The sequence below is a fragment of the Anas platyrhynchos genome, chromosome 2, assembly GCF_047663525.1.
Source record: "Anas platyrhynchos isolate ZD024472 breed Pekin duck chromosome 2, IASCAAS_PekinDuck_T2T, whole genome shotgun sequence".
Classification (NCBI taxonomy): domain Eukaryota; kingdom Metazoa; phylum Chordata; class Aves; order Anseriformes; family Anatidae; genus Anas; species Anas platyrhynchos.
The window spans coordinates 114,747,019-114,761,511 of record NC_092588.1 but is presented as its reverse complement, the minus strand read 5'-3'; the positions used below and the strand labels follow the sequence as shown (position 1 = coordinate 114,761,511).

At 38.9% G+C, this 14,493-nt stretch overlaps 1 protein-coding gene across 3 annotated transcripts in view; it reads right to left on the bottom strand.

The window, feature by feature from the left end:
• Positions 1 to 14,038, bottom strand: part of CPNE4 (copine 4) — a 256,158-nt gene extending 242,120 nt beyond the window's left edge. Inside the window, exons 1-4 of one of the 3 annotated variants that reach the window (XM_072033424.1) lie at positions 13,877 to 14,038; positions 10,273 to 10,331; positions 9,163 to 9,199; positions 3,508 to 3,584 (exon numbers count right to left, since the gene is read on the bottom strand). The gene's annotated coding sequence lies outside the window, so the exon portion shown is untranslated. The remainder of the gene's footprint in view (positions 1 to 3,507; positions 3,585 to 9,162; positions 9,200 to 10,272; positions 10,332 to 13,876) is intronic. The other 2 variants (XM_072033422.1, XM_072033426.1) reach the window with 2 other exon arrangements.
• Between the last annotated feature and the right edge of the window lie 455 nt (positions 14,039 to 14,493).

Here is a 14,493-nt window from a genome sequence, read left to right as displayed (position 1 = left end):
CTTGTTGACAACCTCTTAGAGTAAAATGACCATTACCATGACCACTTGCAAAGTGAGGATGTAGGGAAGGCGACTGCAGGAAATCTTTGGTCAATCAGATATTTACAGGACAAGGGGGAATAGTCTTAAACTACGTGAGGGGAGATCTAAATTAAAAGTTATAAGGAAATCCTTCACTCATAGGGTGGTGAGGCACTGTAACAGATTTCCCAGAGAGGTTGTGGATGCCCCATCCCTGGAGGTGTTGGATATGGCCCTGAGCAACCTGATCTAGTGGGTAGCATTCATGCCGATGGTGGGGGGGAGTGCTGAACTAAGTGATCTTGAAGGTCTCTTCCAACCCAGGCCATTCTATGAAACTCAAAAATGAAAAGTTTTCCAAGGGAAGCATTTTTGCCCCATTTGAGGGTTAAAACATATGTCAGGGCTTTTTTGAAGAAGTGGTAATAAGTAAGCTGGTACCCCAACAGTACCATGAACTGCAGACATTTCTGTAGTGATCTTTGTTCCCTGTGCCCTCTTGTTTTGCATCAAGTAGTATTTGAGAGAGAAGGAGTATTCGCATCGTTGATGGAAAAATGCAGCAGATTTCCACATTTCATAGCTTGGTCAGCTATGCTGAAAAGCGAATAGAGTAAGGAAAGGCAACACACTTCATTGCATGCTCCTGTCCCAGTTGTAATACCTATGGAGGCCTCACTTCCAGGCTCCAAAACACAGGAAAACAAGACGAAAGCTAAATCTCAAGCGTTGTCATACTTCTCAGTTTATGTCAGTGTAAATGCTAAAAAGTAAAGCAAAAATAAACACTCTTTAAGTAAACAAAGGTACTGCAGGATGATCCTGGGGTTCAGAATTGCATCCCATTGATTGTGTAGTCTTCCTTTCCCTTCGGTGCTGCTTTTTGCTTGGTGGTAGTCTGATCAAGTGTCATTAACAGAACTTTTTAGCTTATATAACTGAGCAGCATCTTCTAGGTGATGCAGCAAGTACCTCCCTTGCAGCAAGTACCTACTTAATTCCTCTGGGCATTTCCCAAACCTGTATCCTCTGAGAATACAGAGTAATGGATCTTTGTAGTCTATTGTTCAAATTTGCTAAAGAATGCTTAGAAACTTCATTATAACTTTCTGCTGATGAGGAACTGTTTTTGTTTTTTTTTTTTTTTTTTATGTAAAACGTTAATATGTCAATACTTCATGATTGAGATATGTTGGAGATGTTTTCTTCCTTTAGCCAGCTATTTAAAATAACTAATGATGTGTGATGAATATTTTTAGAGGATGTCAGGCGATGCTATTTTTGATCACACAATATGCCTGTTTTCTCTTTCCACAGAGGGAGACAGGGATGCTGGGCTGGATGTGTTTTCCTCCTGAATGGGATGTTTTTGGGAAATATCAGAAGTTATACTACATACACAAGAAAAGTAACATCCTAACAGTCCCTGTCATAGGCCTCCCTCAGCATTTCATTATAAGAAAATCTTTCATGGTTGATTTTATGAATGTAATTGGTATCTCAACCACCTTTATCCTCTACCTGACATCCTCAAAATCAATGGCAGATTTGATCACTTTCAATCACATCTCATGCACTTCCCTCATTAGTGTTGTTATTGGATTACAAAGAACAGCCTAATAAGTTACTGTTCTAATACCAGTATCAGTGTGACAAAGTAGCGGAGAAAAGCTGTAATTTGTAAGCTGGTTTGTCATGAGCTAGCTGTAGGTGTACAGAGTAGGAGTATAACAGGCACCAGGACTATGTTGTGATTCATGTTATAGACCTTAACATAAACTAAGAAGGAAAACACACTTATTAGGAACAAGATTGTGCCCATCCCTCACACAGACACACAGAAATAAGAGGGATAAAGCTTTTCCGTCTTTGACTGGAGCCCCCTTCTCAGCCAGCTAGAGGAGAAGGAGGGTCTTGGACCTGATACTGTTCTCTCTATCAGCAGTTAACATTGTGCTAAATATGTTCATAGCTGTACTGCCTCTGCTGATTAAAAATCAGAGAGCTAAGTTCAGCTGTGCTTTGTTCCGTAAAGAAAGAAAACATACAACTGGACATACTTTTAGTAAAAATGAGAAAATCCCCAAAACACATCACTACAAGATGGATGCCAGTGTCTTTGGGAAAAATAGCTGGCACAGACCAAAGATCTAGTTCCTTCAGTAAAAGGAAAGGAATTGAAACTGGCAGGATCTGGCCATGACATAAAAGCCCTTCAGTGTAATAGCAATGATTCAAGTCCAGCACTATGATAGTGACAAGGTATATGATGACCTACAGAAAGCACATAGATTGCCCTGGCCTGGCCAATGCCTACAAAACTGAGCTTTTGTACCACAAATGGTCCTGCTTCCCTCCAACACTATTCTCAAGGACTGGACAAAAGCTGCTAGAACACTATTCTGACAGATTGTGAATGAGCCTCAGGAGCAATACAACCCACAGCAAGGTGCTCTAATCCTGAGTGCTGAAGTTCAAATACAGCTCCAAATTAATCCTTACTCACTCCACTGGCTGGGGCTAGAGAAGGAATAAGTTTAGCCCATCGTACACAAAAACAATAGCTGAAGCAGAAGCCAGATGAGAAATTGTTCCATGTTCATGGCAAGCAATCAACCAGGCCTCATAAGAAACCTCCCAAAAGAAACCTCCCACAGTTACACACCTCCTGAAACACCAACATTGCAATTTCCTGACATAGTGATCTGTCTGAAAACCCACTGTTCAGAAGCAATGAACAGCAAGAGAATTAATCAGAATATCCAAGAATTTGAGTATGTTTTGACTCTTGATATTATACATAAACTGTTATTAATCCAAGATATCCCTGTAGCTATGAAACCTTAAGCTATTGGAATCCTGTAACTGACTTATCACATAAAATGCATTCATGCTAAACTACACGTCATCTGTGGCTATCTTAGATAAGAACATGTCCTACAGATGACAAGACAACCAAGTATGGTCAACAGCCACAAGCAACTCCTCTTTTCTCTCAGTTTCTTGGTGCTCAGAGTTACAGGCTTTCACCCAACTAGCAGGAGAGCAGATCCCCAGGGCAGAGGTCTTGCCTCAAAGACAGGAACTGTAGGACTGTCTTCTAGTCCAGAAAGCAAACAACTAAGTGCCTGCCCAGTGTCATTAATCTGCCTATACACAGTCATGAACCTTATTGTTACATTCAGATCAAAGTTGGTGTGCTGCACACTATTAAAAAACAGTCAAAGACCTCACCGAAAGGGTCTTGGACTGTTGGAAAATATCACCAGTATTCCAGTGATGCCTCCACACTCACTGAAGTCCATTTCTCTTTGTTACAGGTGACTGAGACAGGCTTGTCAAATTGATTTTCAGTGAGAGTTAGGTGAATTGTTTTCATCCTACCACTGCTCCTCACTCAAGATGTGGCCTAAACTGTGTTATACATGAGAGAAGCCTCTACTACTTGCCCAGGTCTACTCACAAATTAGGAAAGCAATCACTTACTGCTTTGTTTTCCCTCAGCAAGAGTGACAGCACTTGATCCAGGTGCACACAGGACACAGGAGTTGTCAGCTGCATGTCTGTGGAAAGAGGAGGAAAAAAAAAGATTTGCATGCACCAAAGAAGCACATGACTATAGATGCAAGCTTCCCTGAAAAAACTTTGATATCTCCACCAACATAAGATTTCACAAACAAAGTTTGCTAGCAGTAAATTGCCAAGTTCCTAATACTTCAGTAAGCGTTGGTACTGGCAGTGGCACAACACTAGCTCAACTTCCTTCCAGGGAAATTCATCCATCACTTTTTCAAAACAGCTGAGGAGCCTTTGGCCCCTGATTTGTCTTGCAGAGAGCTGCAGTATGGTAAGCTGCCAGCTGCTAGAGAGCACCAATATTGCTGCCAAAGCAGCAGGTGAAGAAGCCGCAGTGAAGCTGCAGGTCATCCTTATAGAATGACATGTAGTTTGTATTTAATGCCCCTTTTTGGTTGTTAGGCAAGCTCAAAACATCAGAGGTTCAAAGGGGCTGAGAGGAGTGAAAGAAGACGAGCTGGACAAGGCATGGAGGACAAAGTCCTGGGGCAAGGTGAAAATGAAACACTGGTAGGAGGAGAAGGGATGTTCTCATTGCAGAGAGAGAAGGGTTGGTGAAAATGTTGTGAGAAAGAGGTATTTAATCATTTCCATAACTTGCAAAATATGCTCCATGTGTAGCCTTTCATGACAGGAGTGTGGCAATACTCCACTGAGTGTAATATGGCTACACAGAAAAACAGTAACTGACCCAATAACCAGCTTCTGCAGTTCAATGTCACCTTCTCTTTCCTTCTACAAATGCAGTTTTTACTTACATGTATGTGGTAGTTTATATATACGCACACGTATTTTATAAACTTGCTTGGCGAGTGAGAAAATCTCAGGTGTATTTTCACTTTTAAATGATTCTGCACTCCAAATTTCTGAATGATTCACTGCATTAAACCAAATTCCCAGGGCAATTCCTATCAATGTGGTTACTAGAGGGAGCAAACACAAGACTCAATCACATGCACCTGCTGCAGTGGCTACACTTGATATTTAGCACAATTGCTTTCAAAATCTGATTTTCCAATAAAGCAACTTTCTACTCTATTTTATCTTATTATTCCTTTATAAATTAGTTTCTCTCTATTTTAGGGAATTTTCATTATTAATTTCTGTAGAAGAGTAAGCTGACTGCAGTTATATTCTCTTATTAGATCATCCATTCAACCCACTGCATCTTATAGGATTAGTGAGGAAACAAGAGACCACACACTATTGGATTTTGGACATGGAGTCTCTTGTGCCTAGCTCAGACTCACTAAAAGGGCCACTGCAACTTAATTACTCACTGAAGTCAAAAAGACAAGTGCTGAGCAGTGATGAACCATATTTTTCCCTGAAGTTGCCACCAGCAGTCAGCATCTACTCGAAGTGCTTTGTTCATTCTTTTTCTGCCAGGGAATAAGCTGCATCACAACATTTTAAGGGGTAAAGTACTTCTGCCTGACATTCCCTAAATACCTTACCATTTTTGAGTGAGTGAAAACTCAATTTCTTTCAGTAGTCTACCATCAAATTCCCAGCACTGCTTGCTTTCTATATCCCCCCATAAATACCCATGCATGCAAAACATTTATTTTAGTTGTACTGAAGTAAAATTTCTATTACAGAAGCATTTGTTTTTATGGAATGTATCTGATGGTATTGCAGCTCTATAAATGTTTCTAGCATCCATTCTTAGATATCTGGACAGATGAAAAAGCGAATAAAAATCAAATTCATACTGGATAACTATCAAATTCAATCTGGATAGGTTTTCACGTGCAAACATTTCTCGTAAAACATAACTAAGTCAAAAATATAACTATTATTAGATCATAAACAGAGCAAGCAAAATTACTCTCTTCCTATGCTGGAAGCATATTGCTTCCAGGACAGAAAGAACCAAATTTACGCCAGATATACCCAGTTACTTTACTGGAATTGTATCAAAGACAGGGCTGCCCTTTTCCCTATGCACATGTGATTACAAGTCCCATGGAAAAAACATTTGGTTTAGGCTTAGAGGAAGGAGAAGCCCACAATTTTATGGCCACATCCTCCAGCATTGCCAAGTTGTGATGAGAGGTGGTATTTCCATACATATTACTCATACTGGGTCTATGTAAGCTGCCTGGTTTGCCAGAACCTTCTTTCTAACCCAACTTTTTTGTGTTAGAATTAATTTGAGCAGAGACAACAAAAGGAGATACATTTTTCCCTGAAAATATCAGACTTGTCTTAGTTCTACTGAATCCAATAGTCTGTCAATAAACTACGTTTTGCTTCTGTCTCGTGCAACCTTAAGCTTTGTTTTAAATCCGTTGAAATGATCCTGACCATCAGTAAACTAAACAATCGACACAGACCAATGTAAATACTAAGTCTCATCCTCTCTTCATAGGCTTTCAGTATTCACAAACAACTCACATCCCTTACTCTTGCTTTCTATATTAACACCTACTCTCAGCTCTATTTTCCTCTGACTGTGAGACATTGATGTTACTCAGGTTCCTTATGTAACAGTGACTCATGGAAACCACAATCCAGTATTTACAAGATAGGTATTTCCTTTATTCAGTCCTCTAACACCATCCTCCATCTTAACCCTAACCTGTTCCTTGTCGGGGTGCTCCTATCAGCTTACAAACCACATATTCCACACTGAGCTGCAGAACCAAACACATTTGTCCACCACTACGTCTGTGGACCATCTTGCATTGATCAGTGAATCACTTTAGTATGGTCTCTACCTCCCACAACTTTATAAGAAAACAAATCTGAACTTCTCCTTGTCTGAGCAAAATCTACATTTGAAAAACGTTGGGTGTTCAGGACAGATTACCGGCAAAAGATGCTTGCCTCTGACCTAATATTTATTTCTCCTATCCTATACTTCTATTTGCAGGTGTTTGTTTTAAAAATTAAGTTAGTGCTCCTCAAAATGTGAGGGACTGATTTTACAGTTCTTCTGCTTAGAGAAGTCTCACCTGTCATCATCACAAAAGCAGAGAAGATACATCCATGCTGTTAATCACATTGCAAAATCTCACAGGCAAAGTATTTCAGCCTCCACAACACCTTTAGACATACGTTTTAGACAAACTTTTGAAGAAAACTTGATGTGGATGAAGAATCCCCTGTATCATTCTCATAAAGGTAGGGAAGAAAAAACAAACATATATTCCCCGGTTGTGGATAGTGCTTGATGATGAGCAAAATATGAAAGTCCAAGATCTCTTTGGACACTGGGTCCTTCTTCAAGTGTTTGCATATGACCAATGGAGAACAGTCAGACGTGTTAGTGTCAGTGATAAGCACCAGCCTTTTGCAAAAGGGAACTGAGCAGCTTCTTCCTATTTATCTCTTACACAAACTTTGTGGATAGAGGTTCACAAACTTGGTATGAGAGGTTGCTAAAGGAAAGAGTCTTGTATTGGTGGGGCAGCCCCATTCTGACAGCAGAACAGAATCTTGAGGGCCACGATGCCCAAGTGAAACCTTTTGCTCCATTACGCATAAAATTAATATTAAAGTTAATTGAATATGATAATGAGCTCAAAGAAGTACATGCTAAACAGATATGACTATATATGACGATTCCTCACCTAATTCATGTTAGACATCACCCCAGAAAGGGAACAGATAAGGTTAGGATAATAGTCTTAGGAGTAAGTGTAAATACAGAAGAGGGAAAAAAAAAAAAAAAAAAGAGTACAAAAAAAAGATGAAGTTAGAGTGAGGGGAAAAAAGGGGTGAAGGGAAAGAAACTAGAAACATAGGGGTTGTGCCCTATGGGGCTGTGCCCTTTCTCCTCCAAGACAAGGACACCTTTTTTGTAAACTATGTACCTTCATCCTTAAGTGAGGAATACCCAGGATAGCATTTTGCTAGCACTATTATCATATATGAGCACTACTGCAGGAAGTGTATTTATCAATGGCAACTCCAAATCTATTATATGTCACCTTATTAAATACATTAAACTTTGTGAAGCTGTCTCAGTGAAAGCCCTTACTAGGGCTCTGAAACAGGCAAACAATGTACTCCGATAAATCCTCTTTCAATGCAACATAATCTCAGGAGACTTTCTACCCTAAGTCTTCCCACCAAGACCTCAACTGGTTCTTGCCTCAAGAAAGAAAGTGAAACACTGAAAGAAAAAAGTCTGCGTACTTACTAGTTTTTATGTTTGGAATTTGCAGTTATGCTGTTTGGGATGTATTATTTCAGGATTTTTCATATTCAGAAGTCAAACTAATTGTATTGGACATTTTATATGCCCTCCAAAGCTTCCCCCCCCCCCCCAAAAAAAAAAAAAAAAAAAAAGTACAAGCTTCAGAGCACTTTCTTTTCACTGAAATTAGTAGTATTGGAATTTAACATTTTTGTTGAAGCAAGACACTAACTTAAACTCTGCCACCTTGTAATCAATATGGTTCTACTCAATTCAATTATATTATAATTATACCAGAAATAAAATCAACTTTGCTTCCTTTTTCACTTTTTAAGTAATGAAATGAAGCAAACTCCATGATTTTTACCTTTAAAAGTGAAATTTTTACTTTTAAATGAAAATTTTTCATTTCCCATGAAAATCTATATACATCAGTATTAACCAGTGACACTAAGTTTTGCTTCAAACTTGGTGGTGAACTAAACTTATACTTAAATTTGTACTTGTTTCACACAGGATGAAAGATTGAAATATTAAAAGGTTCTCCTCAAGACAGTCCTTGCTGAATGAAATCCAAGAAGTTTATCAAGATTTATTTCTAACCAATTGTGTTTGAAAATGTTTAAGACAAAGTACCTCAGCTCCTAAATATTTATTTGAATCAAAGCTTTGAACTGTGACAGGTAAAAGCATTCACAATATGAAATATACTAACATACAAAGCCAGTGAGTAAAATATAAATGCTATGTGACGTCCTGTAGTTATCCATGACAGCTTAATAGCATCCCAGGAATATAGCAGATGCAGCTTAAACTTCTCCAGAACATTAGTTCTTAGCCATATCAGCTCAAAAATAAAATGAATGATTTGATATTGATACTTACAGAAAAACATACATAAAGTGGGAGGAAAGGGCTATACATCACACATCTTCCTTACAGGAATGTCCTTAACTACTTCATCCTGTCAAGAACCACTTTTGAAGAGATTGGATAATGCAGACTATATTCCATTCCTATGACATCCACACCACAACTCCTGCTTCTGACCTCAACATTCATGGAAGCTGGCCAAAAGAGCATACTATAGGGGCCCGTGAATATGGGAATATATGACGACTTCCTGTTCTGGCTCCTTTTGAACCCCTCACTGTTTGAATTTTCGTGGTAAAATATTGTTTTATTATGTCCAGGGGATGAGCTGACAATTCCTTTAACATACTACTTTATCATCACACAAAACTATCTTGACAGGTTGGCTAACGCGACAAAAGTGAACCCGAAGGTGAAAGTGAAAATGGTGAGCTAGAAGTATGCACTGACAAAATCACAGCATTCTCCCACATTTGTATGTTAGCAACTACGTGCTCTGTCCAAAATATGAAAACATCTCAAAAGGAAAGTCTCAAAGTACTTACATTCATTGCATTCCCAGCAACAGCAATTTCAAAATTGCTAAATAGAATTTAATAAGAGAAACAAGATCAGGTACAGACAACTTAATTCGGAAAAGAACAAGCTCTCTAACTACCTTTTTGAAATACTAAGTTACAAATCCTACAAAACAAAATGTAATTGAAGATATCAGCTGAGAAACTAATTATTTGTGGAAACAAGTGGCCTCCTGTGCAGTATGCTAACAGCAGTATTGGTTTCCACTTAGGTCAAACTTTTAGAGCTCAGAGAAACTCCCAAGACAAAGATGGAGTTGGGGCTTCTTATATCAACTGTGTTAGTGCAGAAAACACCTGCAGGAGGGTTTCTCCTACATTGCTTCCCTCAAATGCAGCCTCACTGGAGGTTGTTACCCAAATTCAGGATTCATGCAGACACCCTGTGGGTTACTGCTGAGGAGCTTTGTAGCTTCAGTACAGTGTCAGGCATGTTGATGCAGCCACCAGCTCTTAATACCTGCTCCTGGCCACCCAAGTTTGACAACTTCAAGGATTAAACCTAAAAATTTATTTACAAAATTGCTTCAGAAAGAATTGTCAGCAATTCAATGGGAGTTAATGAGGACGAGTTGTTCTAGTCACTGCACAGACTTCTTCCAGTTGACCGTGGATTGTATAGTTAATTAATCACACAGAAAGCAAGGGGGGAATTAAGATGTCTCAGACAGCAGTAGAGAACAGAAAGATTTGGTCCTGGCTACAACTCCCTATCTGCGTCCTGACACACCAATGTTATTACATCCTCTCAGTACTGACTCTTACCAAATGTTAAAACCTCCCAGCCTTTTCTTTGCTGATAGCTTATCATTACTGGCAACTGGCCACATTGCTAAAAATATCCAGTGGCAGTACCCCATACTGCTTTCAGAAAAAAAAAAAAATGATTAAAGAAAACTGTGTGAAACACAGTAAAATTCCTTCCTTTGACTGTGTAGTTAACATGAAGCCCAGGTGGGCTTCAGGGTCAGAGGCATAGTTAAATGGGACTGGGACTATCATAGACATTCATAGAAATACTGCATTAAAACATATAAAGATGATAGATAATTTAACATTTTAAATAAGTTATTTTACCATAAAGACATCAGGGTTTCATTGATCCCTCCTACTCTTGCTTGAAGCTCAATAGTGTTCTTTCTCAATTTAATAAAAAAAAAAAAAAAAGGAAAAAAAAAGTTTAAAAATCACTGAAAATTTAAATTACCTAAACAGTTTAAAGTTTCTGAAAAATTCAGTTCAAATTACTGAAAATTAAGTTTCTGAAAGTGTCTATTCATTAACTCATTTACAAAATTAAAATAAGAGGCAGCTGATTTGGTATTGCTTACATATGCCAAAAGATTTTGGTCTGTTACTCTACATGTAGCTCTTTGTGAAGCACAGATCTTATCAGGAAAATACCATAAAATCTCACGTGATTCTCCCAAAAGAACGAGGTTCAGTTTTCTAAAGAGGCTACAATTAAAATAGCCATTAACAACCATCAAGATCTCCATTGCCTGGTCAACACACAGGCCACAGTTAGAGCAGTAAAATGAAGAATATAAGAAGGGACTTATTTTCTTCTAGGGAAGAAACTACCGAGAAAGCACTACAATCCCAAATATTCATCACCAAAAAACTTTAATTGGAAAAAAAAGAATGAAGAAACTGACCTCATAAAAGTCAAACCTCATTTGTAAACAGAGTTATATAGAACTACTAACTTGTTTAAACTGCAGTTTTAATCAGGTTTGCTCACCTCTTCCTAGGCATATAAGGGCATTAGAAAAGCAGAGAACATCCATGGTGGAAAGCCACCTATGCCAGGTATAGGGGTAGAGCACGTTTATGACTGAGAGACAATGGCAAAAATCTCCTTAGCCAAGCTTTTCATCTGGGTGCTTGGAGAAAGGCATCATCTAGTTATTTTAAGGAAACGGCTTATCTCATCTAGCCAAGCTTTTTTTTTTTTCCTTTAAATAAATGATTTTCCTCAAAAGTGCATTGCTTACTCAAGTATAATAAACACAATTTGTTTTTTCATGATTTCAAGTGGTTATCATGCTTAAAAATAAACTTACATGTTATATAATCGGATTTTTTTTAAATGAATTTTGGTAACTTCGATTGAAAACCCTCAAAAGTAGTTCAGTAAATTTCATTGATTAGTGAAACCACCGCAAGACAGAAAAAGATATAAAGTACCCTTCTTCTCACTTTGCCAACTTCCTGAGCACCTCCTTTCCTCAAATGGAGAAGGACTAGAGTTTATGTTAAACTAGAAGTGCATCGCTGCATGCTCTTAAAAGAATGAAGACCAATCATAAAAAGGGTATTTGAATCCTCGTACTCCACCAAACAAACCTGAGAAAGAGTAGATAGAAATGAACCCTATACCAAACACATCAAACACTGAATGACTCAGGTTAGGGTAATCAATCTTTACTGTCATGTGTCTCCAAAAGGAAAAATCCCCAGAGGAGATAGGACAGAAGACCTACAACAAAACAATGAAGACATCTCATGTTGACCAGTTATCATCAACAGAATATAGAGAATAAGGATCTTAAGTCCAACTCTAAGAATATCTAGCATAGTAGAGGGAAGTGATTGTCCCACTCTGCTCTGCACTGGTGCAGCCTCACCTTGAGGTACTAAATGCAGTTTTGGGCACCACAGTATGAGAAGGACTATAAAACTACTGAAGAGCATTCAAAGGAGTGCTACAAAGATGGTAAAGGGTCTAGAGCGCAAGATGTATTCGTAGCAGCTGAAATTGCTTGGTTTGTTCAGCCTAGACAAGAGGAGATTGAAGGGAAGCCTCATGGCAATCTATGTTTTACTCAAAAGGGGAAGCAGAGGGTCAGGCATCGATCCCTTCTCTCTGGTGACAGTGACAGAACCCAAGGGAACAGCACGAAGCTGTGACAGGGGAGGTTCAATCTGGATGTTAGGAAAAAGTTCTTCATTTACAGGGTTGGATGCTGGACGTTCTCCCCAGGGAAGTGGTCACAGCACCAACCCTGTGGGAGTTCAAAAAGCATTTGGACACTGCTATCGGACATGTGATCTGATTTTTGGGTGGTCCTGTACAGACTCAGGTATTGGATTTGATGACCCTTGTAGCTCCCTTCCAGTTCAGGACATTCTATGAATATTTCACAGTACTGCTGTAACAGTATTTATGTAACATACATATATTACTGTATGTACATGTACATAAATATATGATTTGCAGATTCAGATGTGGACACAGAAACGACAACCTCTCAAAGAAGGACAACAGGAAAAAAAAAAAAAAACAACTTTCTTCTAAATATTCAAAGTTATTTCCTTGTACCTTTCATTTCTTGTTTATAAATTCAAATAAGGCGCATTCTGTTTCAGGTACAAAATGCTTTTTGATTTTTAAGGGCATACTTATTTCTGATGTTGCCTTTCATATAAGAATCCAGCAGTATTTCTTCCCTTGAACAAACCTGATGTCCAGCTTGTATAAAAAACAAGATTTACTTGCCTGCAAGAAATGTAACACCCCCTACCTTATTTATTTCCAAGCTCATTTTGAAGACTAACTCAATTTCTGATGGGTGTTTGGTTGACCCATTGTCACCTACCCTCTCTGCACACACACAGCCTTGTGAACCATTTGTTCCTTGCTTTACTGGGATTTTTGGATTTTGTTTAATCAGAATTCACTCAAAGTAATTGTTATAAATCAGTAGTGCACGCCTAGTAGGTTTTTGTGTTCTTGCTAAACTAAATCTGGAATTCCCAAAGTTTTTGGCTTTCCACATATTGGGAAGAGAAAATTATGATTTAACAACCCATCTAACTGGAAAAAGCACCAAATCACACAAACCATTAGCTTCTTTGAAAAAAAGAAAAGAAAAAAGAAAAAAAGAATAATCAGCAACACAGTAAATGAACACCATTAGCGCCAAACTTCACAGAATTCGTATGTGCTTAGCATGTAAAACCTGATAGACACCTACCCCAGCATTCTGACTGAATTTAGTGTTAAATAAATGTGAGCTAAGAATACTGTTTCTGAATACTCGTATTAATATTTCAGTCAAGTAATATAATACATATTATTAAAATAAGCCATTTATCTATTTGCTACACTGCATGTAAACCACAATATAATTTTCATTTGATTTTCAATTATTCTTCTTTGTCTATGAAAATTTGTATTGGATTTAATTCTTTGCAAATGTTAAGAGTCTGAAAACAATGTATGAACACATGTGGGACAAGAACCAGCATAACATTCATGTGGGATCAGCTATGGATCCACTCTAGTTTATGAGCATTCTCTCCAATCAGAACAGTAATAAATGACCAGGGGAACCAGTCCCACAACGCTACAAACAAGGTACAAGAAGCAATCTAAGGAGTATTTAGCCTAATTTTAATCATAAATTCCCCAGAAGCATCAGAGAGCAGCAAAGGGTGCGAAAATGGAACCAGATGTCAAAGGCAACCCCAATGAAGGCTGTGTTCTGGGTAACTAGGCACAGTCACGCAGGACACAAACACAGCAGACAGACACAGAGTCCTTCAATAACCAGCTATACATCAAGCAATGAATGAGGTCTGGTGTCCAAGCACCAAGCACTTTTGCTCCAGGCAGAAGCAAAAGGAGACAAGGCTGCAACATACAACTAAGGTGCTCAGTCAAGAGACAACCTACCCACAGCAGATGACAAAGGTCCAGCCAGAAGACACAGCAAAAAAACAAACGCATCTACAACACAGCTCAGGATGAGAATTGAAGGTGGTGGGCTGAGCTGAAATGGGGCTCTAGGGCCCAAGGGCAGAGGATGTGGATAGGGACCCCAGGTGTGGCTGTTCAGAGCAATTAATGCTTGCTAACGCCCTGGCTAAAACAGGCAATATCTCATTGCTTAAGGACCTAGGCATGCTGTACCCATCATCTACAGGGCAGAAGATAAGCTTCATAGGATCATAGGTTTGGGTTGGAAGGGACCATAAAGATCATCTAATTCCAACCCCCTGCCATAGGCAGGGGCACCTCCCACGGGACCAGGATGCCCAAAGCCCCATCCAGCCTGGCCTTGAACACTTCGAGGGATGGGGCTTCCACAGCTTCTCTAGGCAGCCTGTGCCAGTGCCTCACCAACCTCACAGTAAAAAAAAAAATCCTCCATATATTCATGCATTCCCAAATATCATTTGGAGGTAACAGAAAGGCAGGTAAAACAGCAATATAGCTCTACAAGGCTTCTCTCTGAGAGTGCTTTTCAAGGGCATTAGCTACAGGTGAACTGACACACATCAGCAATCTAG